The 12,945-nt window shown below is 43.1% G+C and overlaps 1 protein-coding gene and 1 long non-coding RNA gene across 6 annotated transcripts in view; one reads left to right on the top strand and one right to left on the bottom strand.

Moving 5' to 3' along the window:
- Positions 1 to 1,309, bottom strand: part of LOC135899977 (uncharacterized) — a 322,265-nt gene extending 320,956 nt beyond the window's left edge. The window contains exons 1-2 of the long non-coding RNA XR_010563761.2: positions 1,218 to 1,309; positions 721 to 812 (exon numbers count right to left, since the gene is read on the bottom strand). This is a non-coding gene — a long non-coding RNA (uncharacterized lncRNA). The remainder of the gene's footprint in view (positions 1 to 720; positions 813 to 1,217) is intronic.
- The window catches only part of LOC135899974 (irregular chiasm C-roughest protein-like), an 872,345-nt gene that overhangs the window by 500,440 nt on the left and 358,960 nt on the right, over positions 1 to 12,945 (top strand). The gene's annotated exons all lie outside the window — the stretch shown is intronic.

Below are 12,945 nucleotides of genomic sequence, written 5' to 3' on the forward strand. Positions count from 1 at the left end.
GCAAACAGCCGTGATGCGAGGCGGCCACTTAAAATGTTTTCGCCGAACCGCCGAAGAGAGAAGGGGAAGCTGGCCGCCAGTATGAGTTAGGTTCGTTCAATACCCTTTGGCGCGCCTAAATACCGCGAGACTGACGGGAATAAGCACGCTTCGTGGTGATGCAACCTCGGCTGCCAAGCCCGTTCAGCTCATTTAGAATCTCTGGCTCTTAGCCTCGCAGAATACTTTATGCTGTCTCTCTGGGAAGAGGCAGATAGGCTTTCCTTATTGCGACTTCTCGCGATCCTGTTAACATTCGTGTCCAACAGTGTGATGCAGCTCGAAAGGCAGAATAAGCGTTTCTTATTCAAATAGTGCACAGACGGATCAAATGAACAGCAAAAAGAAGGTAAAAAAATGAGTCAATGAAAATTTTTGAACTCCTTTGTGTATTATTTATTATTATTCCCATTGACTGCTGTTGCGCCCTTGCGTGCGTTTTCGTTTATGCGCAGGAAACCGTGTGCAGTGTAATAGCAGTGTGAATACTCTACATGAACCCTTGTGACATCGCAGCATGTGTCCACTGTCTGTGCGTACCACTTAAGCTGGCAGTCAACAGAAAACATTCAAGAATTTTCATATATATCGTCGACATACTCCAACTACGTCCTTATTTTGTGCTGGAACACAAGTCAATAGGAATCACTGCTGTAAAGAAAATAAAAGTTTAATACTCACTCAGATCACACGTGTTATGCCGTCTTGCAACGCTCGCACGTTTCTGTGGTCCTCATGTGCGCAGTGTTAAAAACGCCGGCAGATCCCACGTCCTGTGGGAATCGATGTTACGTGAAGCAGTGGTTAACGAAACGACTATGAGAGCACCAAGACGTAGGCGATTGTTTCATGACCTACATGACACGCATTTCATGACGTATTATTTCTGTTCGTCATACACTCTTGTCATACTAGGCCAATTTGGGCACCTAACAAGTTTACGAAGCGATCATGAGAGCACCAAAACGTAGGCGGCTGTTTGATGACCTGATATTCATGTCATGCCCAATAATTTCTGTTGGTCGCACACTGTTGTCATACCACACCCCTTTTGGTAAATACCAAGTTTACCAAAAGACCATAGAGAGCACCAAGATGTAGGCGGCTAGATAAATAGATAGATACTGTCAAAGTGGAAAATGTCTACCAAGAGATGCTTCGCATTTGAAAATATCTACCTTGCCTTACGCAAACCGGCTACGCTGCAGAGTTTCTGCAATACGGCGCGCCTGACGGAGCGCGAACTCTGGGTGCTCGTATGCTTTCCCGCCGTCTTTCCGCCTAACTCGCGTTTCTCTTCCAAGCACGCCAAGAGCTTGAGCGCCGCCGCTGGCGGTTCTCGTCTCGGAGCCGTTTTTAGTTTTCCGTTACGCGCATGTCTTCCGATGCCCTTAGACGCGTGCGCTCGTGTTAGCTAGCGCTTTAAGGCTCTGGCGCAATATTTAGAGAAACGTCAGCCGACGCAAATGGCGCGCATTGAAGCATGCGAGGCGAGCGTGTGGAGATCAATACACGCTCCAGCGCCAAGAGCGTAGCTGCCGCCAGTGAGCGCTCGAGGCACGCAGCAAAAGCGAGAGAGCGCGCGGCGGGGCCTCGAATCGGAGAACAGGATTTAATTTCGTGCCACTCGCGACCTCGTGGCCGAAGTCGCGGCTCAGAGTCCGGCCCGTCGCTCGGCTTTTCAAAGCCGCCGAGAGAGCGCGAGCGAAGGCTGCAAATGCACTGTGCGCCATCGCTTCCTGCTGGCATTTCGATTTCGCTAACGATGAAAACGTTGTTTCCCACCCAGCAATACAAGCGAGGACGCTGGGTGAGCGCGCGTATAAAGGATATTTTCTGTATCCTGTCAGCTCGTTGTTTACGTTATATATATATGTAATTAATCGTAGTCTCCGCTTTTCCCAGCATTTCTGCTTGCTTTTTTCAGTTTTACTTCAGCAATTTCCAAGTTTACTGGGAAGTTTCGCGGTTCTGAATTTTAGCGGTGCCGTCGTCACGCTATTAGATGTAGTGATTGGCAGATCCTTTTTATGACGCAGATCCGCAAACGACGTTGCTTGAAGGCTCCTGCCGGAATGTCTCGCGCCAGCCCAGCTGGCATAACATTTGTGGTTAATGTAATAGCTCACCCAAGCTTGTGTTTCTTAACATCGAGTTGATCTATTCTATGTGAGCTGTCTAGCTCTCGTTGTGCGGCAACGTTGTTTTATTTTAGAGGTAGATCAAACATGTCGAGCAACAAACAAATTCTGTCTTGATATTTTTTATAAGAGAAGATTCTCACCAAAATACGATCTATTATGCCCAAAACACGTCATCTCTTCAAGAGGGGAGAACTTTGGGCCAGTTGGTGCGACATGCTTAAAGAGAAAAAGAACCGTGACTTCAGACGGGACGTGAGACGAAACAGTGGACCGGACGAGCGGTAACTAAAAACTGAGATTTATTATCATGAAACACACGGCAGCAAAACGTCGCATCTGCGCGCAGCGTGCCTTACATACTGAAGAACAAGATGAAACACATGTGGCTCAAAAGGGGGGAACTTCGGGCTAGTTGTCCGACATGTTGGTCCGCACTGACAGCAATGCGGCAGCAAAAAGAAAATCCTGCTAACCCTTTCTCGGCCTTTAGAGGAAACACGCTGCCATCTTTATGTCTTTCTTAATTCTGCCACGCATGCATTTGGCAATCGTTCAAATAAAAAAAAAGTATATTTAATGTTACTTTGAAGTACTTCGTGCATTTTCGAGTTTTATGTTACTTGCATTGATGTTGCGACATGCAGTAGCTTCCGGAATTACATAATACTGGGCGAGTAACGGCAGCTTGTTTTGTTACAGTTACACCGGCAGGTTGCGAAAATCCGTGCGTGTGCAGAGTACACGTCCTTGCTTTTAAAGGTACACACAACCATGCATCTACCGGGTCATCGTCGTCGCTCCCGTGTGATGCCACATTGAACAAACCGTAATGGCAATAATCACTAGAAACATAGCCAAAGCATACCTGTACAATGTTTGTACCAAGGTGAAGTTTATTCATATGACCACTGTGTTAAAGAGCGCTATCTTAACAAGAAGAAACAGTAACTGACAAGAAACTTTACGTATGTCAGGTCACGTTTGACGACAGTTACCCTCCTTAGGTGAATCCTGTTTCTGGGGTGCTCCCAACGCTTTCTCTCGTTAGACTGTCTGCTCTGGCTCTTTCAGCAACGATTTCCAAATGATCACTGTGTTTACAGTGCAGAGTGAGTCACAAAATTACGATAGTGCGGCAGCCTGTTTGTCAAATTGATTTAGTCAAACAAGTGGTGTGCCTGCTCGTGAGTTCTGCGTTTGGAGCACGGCAACAGCGAGGGACGTAATTTCCACAAGAACATTTGTGCACAGCATCAGATTGGAACGCCCTTCCCCACCACGTCGCTGAAATCACTTGCCCAACATCGTTTCTGTGCCTTTGTTGGCTGAAAAATAACCTGCTTTTTCACGCGTTATTCTTTGTTTTTATGCACTTGCGAAAATGTAGCTTTCTTGTACAACTTTTCTGTATACCTGTGTTTATGTTGCATTATCAACTGTGCCCACCCCTTATGTAATATCCCTAGCAAAGGGGCCTTTAACGAAATGAAACTGAACTGAACTGAACTTGTGAACTGCTTAGCTGACCATTACATTCGATTTTAAGCTTTTTTGCCTCTTCCTTGTAGTTTAGCGTGGGTCATCGGTTTCTTGCTGAGCTAAACCGGCTCGACTACAAAACATTTGCTTAGACGAGAATTCTTGTGCTGTGGCCATATTCATCGCTGGCGCGGAAAGTTATTCGTGTGCTACATTGTACTTCTTGAAGTCCATAGGTTTCACTAACCGTTTATAGTCCATTGCAAAGTCCTGCATACGCGCAGTGTTCCTTCTTTCCCTTTTTTCTACTGTGAATTTTCCTTTCCCTCATTGCCTGTTTAGGGTAGCAAACTGAGCGATTGTCTGGTTCACCTCTGTACTTTTCCGCGGCTTGCTTTCGCTTTCTATCGCTCAAATATCGCCACTGCTAAATCCTTCAAGTTTTCAAAAGATTTTTGACAATGATTACGGTGGAAATGGATGGTGAAAAGAGAAGAGTAGGCTTGCAGTTCGGCTTATGTTGCCTAAGTCCTTGGCACGCTTTGCACACTTCTACAGCCGGCACCCCAGCGTCACGTTAATTCCTATATCAATCAATCAATCAATCAATCAATCAATCAATCAATCAATCAATCAATCAATCAATCAATCAATCAATCAATCAATCAATCAATCAATCAATCAATCAATCAATCAATCAATCAATCAATCAATCTTTATTTTCGAATTAATTCGCTTACAGAAAAATGAACGCTGCGACAAGAAATCAAAGCTGCTTTTTTGCAGCTTGACAAGGCTGTTGCCCGTATTCATGACAACGGGGACATAATAAAATAGTTTGTACACTTTAGTGTGTGTGATGTACAAATGTTAAAGTGAATACGTGTAAGGCGAAATGTACAATCAGCGATACAAAGCAGTATGTTTAGTCAGTACAAATGACGTATATGAATATACAGTATAATTTACGATGAGTGATACAAAGCAGTGTGTTTAGTCTGTAAGAATGACATATATGAATCTACAGCATATAGCAGATATACATAATTATTTTCAATTGCTGAAAATTTATCGTATAACATTCTCTTAACATAGGAAAACATAGCAAATAAAGGTGTGTATAAATGTCTTGCAGGTTACATCCTATATGCGAAAACGTCATCAAAACATAAAACCACATAATTAAAGGAGGTAAGCAGTGACTTCCCCTAGCCAAAGGAACGATTAAAAATAATTACTCACTTTGAATTAGGAAGTATCGTATTGTTTTCCTCGTAATGTCAGTTATCTCGACACCGTTTCAAGAAGTTTACTTAATAAGGATGGGACGCGATTGGATAAACGATTTGATCCATAATTTATAAGGGAGAGTGGTAGCAGCCATCTCTTTCTTTCTCTAATGTTATAGGATATACCTGTTGGTTCTGTTAGGTTGCACAATCCCAGGAATGCTTCATTGTTATACTTAAAGTACATCTAGTATTTTAGGGCAAGGTTAAATTCACATAAACTTGCTAGACAAACGATATTGAACTTCGAAAGTAGGTCAGATGCATGTGCATCGAATGGCGCGTTTGCGATATGACGAACAGTCTTTTTTTGCCGCAGTAATAATTTACTGATATTTTCCTTTGACGTGGCACCCCACACAAGATGGAAATATATTAAATGAGAGGAGAATAGTGCATTATAAAGGATCAGCTTAACTTTAGATGGTGTCGTCTCACCATGCAGCTCCTCTGTATATATAGGTCCTTCGCAAAAAGCACACAGCCGACTCGTGCGTGAGCTTAGGTAAACCTAAAAGCGTCCTCTATGCCGTCTAGGTATATCGTATTTTAAATCTTGAGTGAAATACTTATTCAGTTAATGAAATTAAGCAGATTATCCATACGCTAAGCAGCACTCGCGAACGTAGGTTACTTATAGTAACAAATTATGGATACAAGAAGGCAGGGTAGCAGTAAACGTAATTCATTTATTCTGCATTACCTTCTATAAGTGGATATATTGAGCTGGCTCCTCACAGCAGACGCCATATTCCCTCCCACATGTATTTTATATCGCTGTTTCTGTAGCCATTTGAGCTCACTTGCAACGAAAAGGTTCTTGGCAAATAAGTGTTGGCTACAAAAGAGGCTAATTGTAGTTTTACTTACGCTTAATTGAAGCTCACATAAGTTAGCAAGTGCCGGGTTTAAAATTTGACGCAAGTATATATGTAAGGAACAAGGAGCGTTTCTTGCCCCAGCAACGTGTTACGAAGGCGTTAGTGAACTATCCAACGATCACATTTGTGGTTCGTATGGCTATACGTGCGCTCGCTTCTGTCTGTGTGACGGTGCGAGTATTTCGTGGTGCGATGTGCTATGACTTTTCGCTCATTGATCACATGCGTAACTTATCGCAAGTCAAGGCGGCCTTCGACAGGCTGACGCAGACTCCTGCACAGTACCTTTCATCAGGGTAACCAGATCAAATCAGGCCATTGAATGTTAGCCGTGTGGCACTTTTCTATTAGAGCATGAGGCAAACAAGCGATGCCGCTGTGTCCTCATATGTTTCATTCGTTCGAACTGATTTGACGTGGAGAGGCAACTGTAATTGAGTGACTCTCCATAGACTTCTTGCTAAATTTTCGGACGATAAAATCTGTTCGTAAGAAGCGTGATTTTGATCTAAGTATGCGGCCATAAAGATGTTGTGAAGTACATAAGCAGATGAGAATCTTTCTTATAAAGCATAATAATCATGTCACCTGTGAAAGCTCCACAGGCATTTCTTGCATAATTAAGCACATCCCATGCTTCACCTGGGCACAAGGGGCGCTCAAACACAATTAACTCTCTTTCTCTCTCTTTGAAAGTTGATAATCTGCTTCCACCACCCATACACTAATTTAACAATGTGGGGAAAGAATTTTTAACATGGAATTGACATTTCGATGAATATACGCAAGCAGGTATTAGTGTGGCATGACAATGCTCTCCCGCTTTCTTATTTTTATCTAATCTAAGCAGCTTCGCGTACTTTCGCTCTCTGTTCCGAACCGGTCCACCGACAATTAGCTTTAGTGTGCCTCCGTTGCTGCACTCAACCAAATTTCTGTGCCAGTGCTTTACGTGCCTTAATTTCCTTTTCTGCCGCCCTTTGCAGACGCAATTACAAAAGCAGCGACCAGCCGGAACTCGGAAGTTGTGCTTCTCTTTCCGGAGGAACTAATTACAACGCTTACAAGATTAGCGTACCGGTAGACGCAACAGAGAAAGAGAGAGCACCGGTGGAAGCAGATTCCCATTCTCCCGCTAACGCTTTTAAGTCTCTTTACAATGTTGTTTGTATAGGTGTGACGTCATAGCCTGTTTTGCGCAGGCTACGCTTTTCCAACGCTCATTTCATTCCGATCCCGTGGTTCATGAAATAAACAAAAATGTTGGAAGTCTAGTGCTAGAAAAGGGAGGAAAAGTGGAAACGAGTATCCGTATTCGCAGTCCCCCAGAGATATTAAGAAGTTACTGAACTTAAGCAATATCTCTACGAAGTAAAAACAAGCATGAAATTATTAACGTTCAGGCGTGTCAGGTGAAATTAGCCGCTTGATGTACCAACACACTCTAGCAGATTGAACAGCTCGTATAAGACAAAACAGATTAACCTCTCATGTTGCTGCCATTCGCAATACCTGCCAACACGAGCACAAGAATTTTCCTTCGGAAAAGTACGTGCGACTTATAGATGCAAGGGAGAGTTGCAAGTTCAACTACTTTAAGAGATTGTAGTAGTGATCTTAGCGTAAATAATGAAACTGATTTCTAACCTGCATTGGTTCATGCGACAATACGTTTCGTAAAAAAGAATATGCTTCATTTGCGGCATCAAGTCACCTATTACCTGTTCGCAGAAGCCACCTAATTGTGCCTAGATGGAGTGTTATGGTCAAGTTTTTGTCATTCGTTTCTCCTTTATGATCTTGCATCCTCCGATTTTCTTATTTGCCCACTTCTAATTATAATTATTAACTTAAGTAAGTTGGTCATTGCGTTATACTTCATTTGCTGCATTACATATTTTTATTTTGGGTTGCCTTCGGTATACTTAAGACTAAATATTTTTCCTGTCTTCACATCCAATCTGAAGCTTAAACTGTAAGTCCGATGTGAGTTAGAGTGTGCGTCTTGATTTGGAATTTACTCATGCAACATTAATAGATGCCGTCGAAGTTACATAAAGTTGAACTGTTTCTTTAGTGCTTTATAATGATTGCGGACCTCTAGCGTCTCTCAATAAATAGCAAGAGCTCGCACGCAGATACTCTTGTACACTTAAGATATACGGGGGTATCATTTCCAAGTTTTCTGGAATCATTCAAGATCGCCTGGCGCTGATAGCGTAATATTTGTCCCTGAGCTACACTACACAAAGGGGCGGACAATACTTGCACGAAAAATAGAAACACGTAACTGACCAATTAGCAAGATTTCCTTAATTATCTTCTTAATCAATCACTTTACGGTCCATATCGCAGCTTACGAATCGTAGCCAGTGAGTCTGCAAGACGTATCCACTTGAAACGAATCTCCAAGGTAACACCAGTTCCGAGATATTAATTCTCAAAGTGTGGCGCGAAATATATGGGCGTTAAAGTTACTTTCTGGTTCAGTGCGTGAAAGAGCGTTTTGTTAAAAAAAAGAAAGTGGAACAACAGTGCATTTTTACGGCGAGTTTGATGGTGCATATCTCCAAACTGGTGCGATTTTGGCAATTCATTCTAAGTGGATGTGCCTTGCAAACTCCCCGGATAGATTTCCTAAATTGCAATATGTGTCATGAAGCAAATATTTCAGAAGTTAACTAGGGAACTGTAGTTAATTACTGGAATGTGTATATTAATTTAATGTTCAACTGATGGCCGCCTAACTGAACAATCTAGCTAAAAGTCTAGAATTATGTTACCTGCAATAGGCAATTTTTAAACATTCAGGAAAACTTATAGATGCTGACCCTGTAGATAAGGCGTACTATAATGCACATGATGTACACATGTAACATGCTCTGCAAACATATTTGCACATGCCTATAACATGCAGTCTTCTGCATATAACGCTATTAACAACACAACAGGAAGAAACTATCAATGCACTAGGGCGAAGAAAACAGTGCTTCCGTTTAGCATACAAAATGCACAATGACAGTACAAATAAAAACACATATGATCACGACTGTTTTATGAAAGGTCACTATGGTGTATGCAGGTTCAATAATTGTGCCAAACTATGCCATATACGCGGAAAATTTTTTAAAGCTATTAGATAGCTCTCTTGCAACGCTTTCCTTGATGATGGTCCCCCATACTCTTAAATTGAATTGTGTTCGATCTAATGTCACTTGTGACAATGTCAGTCAGTGTCTTGGCTTCTCAAAATGAGAGCGTTCTGAAAGGGGATTAATTGTGTGTTCCTCTTCATGATCGTACTCGCACTATGAGCCCTCAGCGCTCATCAATAGGCCAATAATATTCTCCTTGGCATTGATGCCATAAAATCATCGTTCAAGTGTAAATTATTTTTAAACTTTTGTACCTGTTTACGCCTCATTATATTTTAGGCGTCAGTGACCATCGATTTAAAGTTACTAATGCCACGTGTCATACTAATCAATTTGCTTTTATCCTAGCATTACGGAAATGGCATATGTAAAGGTGTATTTAGCTACCTATCCGGACAAGACGAGCGCACGTAAGAAAACGGCTGCACTGACTGAAACAAAGTATCTCGCTTCAGACAAGTCACTTTGAAAAGAAAAATTGCAGTGTATTCCCACGCACATTTTTTTTGTATTATACCTTTGCATCTGGCGCCTGCGAGCAGTTATTTTTTGCTTTTGTTTTTAAGACAGCACGTCCCACTCAGACTTAGGTAATGCTCAGAGCACACTGCTTTGAATGGTTATTCCTCAAATCAAGGGAAATAAGGACGCTTTCATATGCTCCTCTGTCTATCAAAGCGTGCCGCTTCCTGTGCTTCAATGGTCGGTGCGTTAGGTTCGTTCTCATATTCTGCCCACTTTCTTCTAGGGCCATTCTTCTCCTTCGTTACATTCCCTGCAGAATAGCATGTAGGCGAAAATATGCTAGGTAAACACTCTGCCTTTTCAATAAAGAAATCTCTCTCTCTCTCCCTCTCTGTCTGTCTCTCGTTCTCACAGGAGCGAAGAATTTGCTTTTTACAGGCACAAAAGAACAGCATCCGGTGGCAAGAAACCAGCGTAATCTCCTTTTCTTTTTTCCAGGATTCTCGACACGTGGCAGAGAAATAAGTGCCAGCCTAGAAGTTATAGTATATATAGCCGGTGAAGAGCTGCTAAGAAGTCTTTAACATTCATAGCCAAAAAAGGCAGCGCGGAATAAAACCAGGACAAGAAAGACGACGCAGGATGAGTTTCTCGGGCATATTTACATGTACACGCCGAATAAACGTATTTTGTTGGCAGTCAGCACTCGTCCTGTGTCGGCATTCGTGTCCTGGTTTTACTCGGCGTTGTTTGTTTATAGCTATGAATAAGTATTTATATTTAGCAGTTTATATTATATTATAATAATGTAATATATATATATTAATATATATATATTGTGATATATATATCACAACGATCTCTGACCCTTTTCGATTGTTAACCTTGTTTGCAGAGTGCCAACAGCGTGGAGCCATTTGCGCACATGTGTCTAATGTCTTAAACAGTTCAAAGGTTAGGCTATTTTTTTACGCTTTGTTTTTTCCCTGACAAGCGTGTTTTAGCATTTTTTTAGAAGCATTGAATACACTGCTGAACATGCTGGTTAATAAGCAGCTGAATACGGCGACTGCGTTCATATTACCTGCATGCTTATTCGACTATAGTTTGAGGCTACTGTACTTTTGAGTACCTTAGGGCAATGAAACAATAAATTTAGCCGAGACTTTTTTTTTTCATTCATTCAGCTTACCCTCTGGCGTTAATGTACATTTAAATAAAAGCGTGGAGGCCCTCCTCATGCTGAAATGGCAGTTGTTACTTAGAGGACTTATTGTCTATGAGCTAACGCTCGCTATAAGTGTCTGTTTAATGTATTCGTAGCGTTCCGTGGCAGCTGTTATACGGCTTTCGCACCGGTGACTGACGGAGGCCGCGCGACCAACCGCGACTGGCGACGGCGGAGCCACTGACTGCGGCCGGTGTTCACATAGCAGCGACGAGCGCGACCTGCCGCTCAGGAGGTCTGCTCGCGTGGTATGAGCTCAGCTAGCACAGCATGAACGTCTGCTCGCACGAAATAGCCATGAGCCTATTCAGATACCCTACGTCTATGCCGCTGATTGGTTCAGCACCATTGCCACTCCAGTCGAGGAGCTGAAGAGTTCGTCAGCGGGCGAATTCACAAAATGTGTCGATTTTCGACCAAAGCTTCTGCGGATGCTTACCATGCGTTCTTTTGAAGGAACGCGGCAAGCTAGCGCGTTCAAACTCGCACCACGATGTTGTCATTGTGGGATGATTATGGATCCCGTACAATACGATTTCAATTATCAGCCAGAGTTCGTATGCTGATTAGGCCCACAATTCCTTTTATAACCGAAAGACGCACAAGATAAAAAAAAATCTATTGGTATTGGTATTGCTATTGGTATTTTTTGTGTTTCGTAGATATTGTTGCTATTATCTAGTACACGGTACAATGCGCATAAGTGTCGTCTTCCGAAAGGGCTCGGCAACAAAATGTTAAGGATATGAAAGGGAAGCTGCTGAAGAGATGACAGGCAGTGGTCAGGGGCGTAGCCAGGGGGGGGGCTTATGGGGCTTCAGCCCCCCCCGAAATTTTTTCGTGCTGTCCATGCACCGCCAACCAAAGCGACCCCCGGCGCCGGAAATCACTCTGGATTTTGTCTAGAATGTCTTTTTGACGCTCGAAAAAACATTTAACCGCGAAGATTGCAAACTCGGGCTGGATTTCGTGGCAACGCCCATACACCGGGAGTCACATAACGCCAAGCAGTCCCATCCGAGCACAAAGTTTCAAGGGCGCTTTGATGGTGAGCGGGCTTACCGCGGCATGTCACTGAGGCCACGGAATCTATGGAGCGCATGGATATCAAATGCGAAACTTTATGGGTATAAATCTCATAAGCTCTTGATGTGAAAGGTGCATTGACATTTCCAAATTTGTGCTTTAGATTTTCAATTGCGGAACTTTGTGGGTTTAATGTTGTTATAAACATTTGACGCCAAAGGTCTATTGACTTTTTTAATGTCTTACATCGGGACATACAACGAGACAAGCTAAATCAATACACTAGCAGACGAGTTGCCAAAGCAGGCAGCGAGGTCCAATGAGACGAAGCGTTGGGGTGGTTCATTTGTGCCGTCATGTCACATAAAAAAAAATATCAAAATTTTTTTTTAACCTACGCCAGAACATCCATGTCAAGACACTAAAGCCAGCCAAAGTAACTACGTTCTTATTTATTTTTTCTACTTTGAATTTTATTCGCGAGGACACATTGAGCCTCTTCAATTTTTTTTGTTCTCGCTACCCTACCCGCGGGCTGCCAGAGCCAGCCAGAGCGCATACGTTTTTCTCGTATGGCACCGACCACCGTGCGGTTCACTTCGGTGCGCGTTCGGTTTGCTCTGGCCGAGTGGATTTTCGCCTGGCAGAGCTTTAGACGCTTTCTGGCTAGCAGACGAGAAAAAAAAAAACAATGGTCGCTCGCCGCCATCACTGTGGGGACTGGAAGGATTGCACCGCATTCATTGAGCGGAACCTTTCCGGAAAGTCTTCTTTCGCCGCTGTAGGATACTGAGCAGTATGCGTATGGTTCTCAGTGGACCAAGCGTCTCATGTTTTCTTCGGTATTCCTTCCGTAGCCCCATTAGGTGCCCGAAGTAGGCATTAGATTCTGGCCAACATACTTTCCTATGCGTTTTTTTTTTTCATTTCGGTGCCTCCGCCTCACAGAAAAAAAATACATTGTTGCGGCGCAGCGAATTGTCGCATGGCGAAAGTTCGATTTTGATACTTCTTTTGCGAAACGTAATGGGCGACGGGACGCTTCAGTTGCCGGATACGTTTATTATATTATTGCGAAAGCAATTATATGGACACTCCAGGCGCATTCCTGCCATCGCCCTCATGTTTCGTATAAAGTCCAAGGGCGATAACATCGTGACCACGCGCTGCATGCTGTATGTGCGAGTGAAAGCGTAGGAGGGAAGGTGGAATGGGTGAGCCGACGATGGTGGCTCAGTC

Source organism: Dermacentor albipictus, chromosome 4 (genome assembly GCF_038994185.2).
Source record: "Dermacentor albipictus isolate Rhodes 1998 colony chromosome 4, USDA_Dalb.pri_finalv2, whole genome shotgun sequence".
NCBI lineage: Eukaryota > Metazoa > Arthropoda > Arachnida > Ixodida > Ixodidae > Dermacentor > Dermacentor albipictus.